The sequence below is a fragment of the Syngnathoides biaculeatus genome, chromosome 10 (genome assembly GCF_019802595.1).
Source record: "Syngnathoides biaculeatus isolate LvHL_M chromosome 10, ASM1980259v1, whole genome shotgun sequence".
Lineage (NCBI taxonomy): Eukaryota > Metazoa > Chordata > Actinopteri > Syngnathiformes > Syngnathidae > Syngnathoides > Syngnathoides biaculeatus.
Window position 1 is genome coordinate 8,776,175 of NC_084649.1, and position 6,879 is coordinate 8,783,053.

The 6,879-nt window shown below is 42.9% G+C and overlaps 1 long non-coding RNA gene across 1 annotated transcript; it reads left to right on the top strand.

Moving 5' to 3' along the window:
• Positions 1-707: 707 nt before the first annotated feature.
• On the top strand, positions 708-1,329 carry LOC133508070 (uncharacterized). Its single transcript, XR_009796967.1, has 3 exons — positions 708-844; positions 941-1,144; positions 1,223-1,329. It is a non-coding gene; the product is annotated as an uncharacterized LOC133508070 (long non-coding RNA).
• Positions 1,330-6,879: the final 5,550 nt, after the last annotated feature.

A 6,879-nucleotide genomic window follows, 5' to 3' on the forward strand; every position in this document is an offset into this window, starting at 1 on the left:
GTAAATGATTTAGTCCACATTTTTGTCAATGTTGTACAACAGGCTACAGTTGAATGTGTGAGAGGGAGGGATTAAGGTCTGTTATGTTTCTGAACAAGCCTAGAATTCAATGTCAATTTATAAACACTGTGTTTATATGGGGGGATTTAAAGCATTGTTAATTGCTTTGTATAATGCTGTGCACTGTTCCGAGGCACTATATAAGTGCACTCCATTAACCATTTACTTGATAGAAGTGTCCACCAATCACTGTAATATAAAGAAAGGTATTTAAGACCAATGTGAGCTGCATAAAGAGCTGATAAGAAAGTGTCAAATAGATGGATCACTTCTTTATCTCTCCTGTCATAGAAAGAATATCTGTGATACTGTATGTAGCTGAGGGATAATCGCTAACCAAATATAGAGCAGTTGTTGTCGACCACTGATGGACTAATAAACACAGGCGATTTGACTTTACTTCACTTATACTACATTTCTAATATTCACACAAGCAGTATGTGAATGAGTGTTTGCTTACTAGTTAGGCACCATAATGATGAAGAGAAATTATTACAAACACTCTCAATCATATACTACATATATGTTCAAATGTTGTTGGGCTTACAAACAAATATTTTTTGTGGTATGTAGTTATTATTCAAATAATAATTACTTTTATCTATCACACATGTAGTTGTATCTATCTCATTGTACGAATTGTTTAGCGCATTTGCTTCACAGTTCTGAAGACCGGGTTTGAAATCCCAGCCCTGTCCGTGTGGAGTTTCTGTGTTCTCCCCGGGCTTGCGTGGGTATTCTTCGGGCACTCCGGTTTCCTCCCACGTTCCAAAAACATGTAAAGGTAGGTTAATTTGAAGACTTTAAATTGTCTTTAGATGTGAATGTGAGTGCAAATGGTTGTTTGTTTCTATGTCCCCTGCGATTGGCTGGCGACCAGTGGGATGGGCTCCAGTACTCCCACAACCAATGCTCTGCCATGCAGTTCTATGTATGGTGCCTGGAGGGCGCGTCTGCGTCCTCTCTCTCCCACTCTACCCTTTCTGTACGCAGCAGATGTCATCAATTACCTCATTACATCCGATGTATATCAGCCTGCCAGATTTCCGAGATACTCACCAAATTATTACAAACTCTGCTTGAGGTATCACAGCCTATATATTCTGCAAGTCTTGCAACTCTTCATTCCCTCTGTAACTCTCGTGTCTCCTTGTTCTTCGAGCTCCCCTAAGATCCTGACCTACGTCATTCCTGCAACCAAGCCAGCCACCTGTTCAGTCCACTGCCCGCCACCTATCCATGTGGCTGCCTGCCAACACATCCAGGACTACCTTTCATCAATAAACTCTTCATCATATCACCTCTGCCTCCGTCTGCTCTTGGGTCCATCTCCTCTCAGTTTATGACACAGTCTGCTTAGGGAAACCCCATGCAGGCACGGGAGAAGACAAACTCGGTTTGGGGGAGGGCAGGATTGAACTGGTTGCCAGACAATTGCAGAGCAAGTAGAGACAACGATCCGCACAGACAATCAGGCCTACGGGCAATTTGAAGTCTCCAACTAACGCATGTTTTTGTCATGTTGGAGGAAAACGGACCCACGCAGGCACGGGGAGAACATGCAAACACCACACAGGTGCAGCCGGGATTTGAACCTCGGGCCTCAGAAATGTGAGGCCAACACTCTATAGCTGCGCCGCACACTTTAATACATATACTGTAAATCACAGCTATTGTTTTGATGCTATTCTACCTGTTTCTACACACAAATTTCAGATATTCATTTTTGGTGTGAATATGCTATGTATTTCTCAACATTGACTCAGCACAGCATGCTGTCATACAGGATCCCAACATTATCTCCTATGCCATGTAAAATTTCCCCATTAACCATTCTCATTGCAAAGCAATCACGATCTCTGAAAGTGGATTTTCTCTTATGTGGGCTACTATTTTCAATGGCACTGTTAAAAACCCTCACGGCTCAGCAAAATAAGAGCTCGTTTAGGGAAATATTTCCTTTAGAGCACACAACTGCAGCTTTCTTCCTGTTTCTCCCTTCACCTCCCTTGAAAATGGTTAATCACATCTCTTAAAGGCAGCTCAGTCGACAGCCCCTGGGAATATGCAGTAAAATTCTCTAGCTATTGTTTCACACATGAATATATATGGTATGTGTGTGAATGTAAGAATATTGCCAGCAGAATGTAGGACGGGATGTTATATTTTGTTTACCTGAGCCAATGGCTAACCTTGCGCAATACCACACATGCATTCACCCAAGTGTGGCTATAACTGCACACATGAATTACTCCCTGTGGCAATGTTTGGTGAATCAAAATCAAGGTCAAAAAGAGTTCACTTTACACTCACACAAAACTGCACGGACACACATTCCTCGCTGATGATTTCCATATATTTGTATTTGGTCATAGAATTTGCAACCCCTGCAGCCAAAATTCTTACAACAGATCCATTTTAACCATGAGGACAATTTTCACCGTGTTCACTGTATTTGTATTCAAAAAAATTAATGGGATTGGAGAGGGCTCTTCGACTAATGCTCGGAAGCAACATAAACAAAAGGGATATAAAATATTCATGGAGATAAAACAAGAAGGGAAAGCAGAATGTAAGCAAATCAGCAAAAATTTATTTGCTTTTGGGCTTGCTGGTATAAAAGTGCTAATTGTGAGGATTAAGTTGTACTCAATGTAAGCAGTTTCTGGTCTTTTCAAAAACCCAGAACAAAGGGAGGGACGCAACTTGTGTTGAAAACTGACAAAAGCGCCTCCTTTGCAAAGTGAAAACAAAGAAGGGCTTAAAGTGGTTAAAGGAATCTGTGAACGGAGAAACAGTCACAAAAAAGATGCTGAGAAAGAGCCCAAGGAAAGAAAGAAGAATGCGACAGCACATTGATCAGTGTGGATTGGAGAACAAGCTCGGCTCGCTGGATCAGTATGACGTGGGCCTGGACCCAAATCACTCATACAACACCTCTGAAATTCTCAATAGCTTCCTTGTGAATCAGCCATCCCCTTTCACGGCTGCCTGGAGTAGATAACAGGCTCAACTCTGTTAACAATCTCACCTAATAGACTTCTCCCCTGTCAATCACATTCCAAATATCAATATGGCCCAGGAGCTCACTCACTCATGCAAACACTCTCTAACTAAAAATCAGAGGTGGGGCCAAGCCTTTGCTTTTGAAGTCACAAGTCTCAGGTCTTTACCCTCAAGTCCTGAGTCAAGTTGGAAGTTGTACACTTTCATTTTGTATTCCTAATATATATATTTATTATTATTCATAATATATTTTATCATACAGTCTATAATATTTAATTTCCATCAATGGTACATTTTTATTTTTCCATCAAAATGTTAAGCTTTGACTTAGTTTTTCCTTACTTTATTTCTGGTGACATTAAAAGAACTTGTCACAAAATGAGAACTAGCATCCAGTCGCGTTGTAATGATCCTGCCGCTCCAGCACGAGCTGTGCGGGTGCCCGCGCGGGTGCGCTGTTTGGGAGGTACACACCTGCGCCTCATGCGGCCTGATTATGCTGTGGATTTATATCACCCCGATGACGATTGGTCCCCGCCAGTTCGTTGAGCTTCATCTCCCGTTCCAGCACTCTCGTATCCTTGATCGACAACCTGTGTGTACCGAGCTTCGCCTGTTCTCCGACCAACCTTGTAAGCCTGACTCCTTTGATACTTCTGCCTGATTTGATCGTTCCCCTGTGTACCGACTCCTGCCTGGCCGCTCACCTGCTCTCTTCGCCCGACGTCCCAACTACCGCTGTTGCACCGGACTGCCTGCTCGATCCCCAACCTCAGCATATAATAAACGCTTCTCCTTGAACTACCTTGCATCGTCCGAGTCCTGCATTTGGATCCAACCCCCGATCCGATGCGTCGTGACAGTGTTGCAGCTAGTAATTGAGTATTCCACTGACAATTCTGTCTAATAATACAAAAAATACAGTGGTACATCTACTTACAAAATTAATCCGTTCTGAAAGTCGTTTCATAACCTGAATTTTTCATTACTAGAGAGACTCATAAGTAAAAGTACCACTGTATTTTTATATGCTGCGATTGGTTGGCAACTAGTTTAGAGTGTACATCGCCTCCTGCCCAAAGATAGCTGGGATCATCTCCAGCATCCTCATGACCCTTGTGAGGATAAGCGGCTCATTCAATGGTGCGATAGATGTTGATCCACTGGTACAGGGCTGCATAGTGTTTGGTTTTCCATATTTTGGTAGATGTGGTTCGTCTTTTTAAGTCAATGGGCTCAAGTCCGAGTGAAATCACAATTCATTTGTCATGGTCCTTGGTTTGATTTGGATTGTCTTTGGTTTTATTTCATATTTCTCTCTGTTCCATGTTTATCATGTCTTCTGAGCTCAAAGGACCTTTCCGACCTGTCAATCACTCGGAAAATAATAGCCAATCAGATTGCCACATTGTCTTAACCCCTGGCTTGACACACCCCAGCCGCCATGTTGTCCCGCAAGCAATGCTGGTTGTCAGTAGCATGCGCTTGGAAAAGTTAATGTTAAGAAGAAAATGTTCCTCAGATGCGTTTGGGGAACGTGCAATTCTGACGAAAGCTATCCGACTAGGTTATAAGGGGCCCGTTGATTTATTTTCCAAAGCCTAAAACACAGTTGACGAAGTGTTTACGATGGATTAAGGCTTGCAGAAGACTGCACATACAACTAAATGTGAACAATATAAAAAAACACAAGGCTGTATGTTCAAAGTTAAATGAGGGAGAAGTATCTTCTCTGAGTTTGATTGAATTATCATTGCTTTATACATTGCAGGAGAACCACTTTCACTTTGTTACTTTATCACTGTTCTGCTGAATAAAGTGTGTAATGTTTTATGCCCGAGAGTCGGGTTAGTGATAGGTAAATGCGCAATGTCATGCAAGAGAAATGTCTATTTGTCTATTTGGATCACATCAGACTTTTAAGACAGCACTGAATTCCATTACGAGGCAAGTCAAACTTTATCATCTGGTGACTACAATACTGACTCAGTTAATCACCATTGTTGAAAGGGCTACTGTCATGAAATGGATGATTTTTAGTATGTTATTAATGAAAAAACATCAGCCAATATGGGCCCATGCATTTTTTTCACCACAAAACATGATTTTGACGTATACAGCTTTTTGCAACTCCCGCCACGAAAATCCTCTTGAGGGATTTGTTTTCGAGAAGAAGCAGGAAGTGATGTAAAGGATGTAAATGTTTCCATGAGTTTTACCTCCGGGATTGTAGCTCGTTGTTCCTTTGTGTTAGCCAAAATGCCGGCTCATTGCATTGCTGGACATTGCTTGACCTCTCGGGAGAATGAATTTAGCCTTCATAAGTTTGCAAGAGACCCGGTTTGTTGTGAAAAATGGATTGCACGGGTGCAGAGGACGAGAGCTTTGTGGGTTCCACATAACAGGTAGGTGTGTATTCAGCTACTAAAAAAATAATAGTTTGGGCGGACCACGTAATCGGTCACTCATAATGTAACAAAAATCCGCATACGAAATATGTCGATGTGCGCATCGGATGGTGTCGGGCTACTGCGTGGACGGCGGCGAATCTGAAGAACCAAGCCGAGAATGCCTCAATCAGCCACGTGCGTGCAGTAATTTGCACAGGCTCGATGGTGTTCTTCGAGTACTGTGGCTGCTATGAACATCCCCCTAAAAGAAGCACGGCTCGGCTCCATTATATGTCACCATGGCGCCGAAAATCAGCCACACCGGCTGAGGCGTCCACAGGTTCTGCGAAGGCTGCACGTCGGGCTTTGCAGACGGGGGCGGCTCTGAAGAACCCAGCCGAGAATGCCTCACTCAGCCGCATGCCCGCAGTAAAGCGCCCCGGCTCGTCTGTGTTGTTCATTGTGTACTGTGGCGTCTATGAACAACCCCCTAAAGCAGCACCGCTCGGCTCCATCATAAGCCACACCAGCCGGCTGCGATGAGCCGCAATGGCTGATCTCCGCCGAGCAAATGGATCGGACGGGGATGCTGTTTGGCTGTGATCGCATATCATCTGAATATGGCTCGAAACAGTTGTGTAATATTGCCCCAAGGGCTCGAAACAATAATGTAATATTGCCCCGGTAACTTCACTCGGTTGTTTGGTGTTCTCCTTTTCGAAAAGTGCTTCCGTGTCAGAAGGGGTGCGTTTGTCTCCCATAGTTAGGGTGCACTGCGTGTTTTCATTGGCGAATGTCCGGGTGACGTCACGGACGGAGGATGCACCCAATATGGCGACCACTTGGATATCGTAGAATGACAGTTCTGCAACTTTGCGCATGGATAACGCACTCTCCGCTAACATTTATTTTTTTCATATAGACACTGAAGTGAATAATGTTATATGTATTTTTATCTATTTTAGAATGTTTATAGGGATTACACTTGGGCTCTAAATGCATAAATTTGAAACTTATAAAGACTACAATTATATTATTTATGATCTTTCCAAGTAAAAAGTACTCACCCTGCTTTACATGTGCAGTACGATTCCACCATTTTATTCTGTTGGATTTCAATATGAAGTTTGTGAGGCGTCAAACTTTTTTGCATCGATCGCCAACATTTCGCTGTAACTCTGATATTGCATCCTGCTTCATCTAAAATGTTAATTCCGTGTACATATCCTGTGTGAAATAGTTGAGACCTCTCTGTAGAACTCTCTTGGACAAGTCTGATGCATTTGGCAAAAAACATACCTCAATATTATCTGGAATATGATGTGAATGTGAATCGACTTCAAACCTATTCTGTTCAGTCGCCATTTTGGAAGCTCGCGGGACATGGCAACTGTAGCTAAAGGGGCGGAGCTCAAGATCGCCA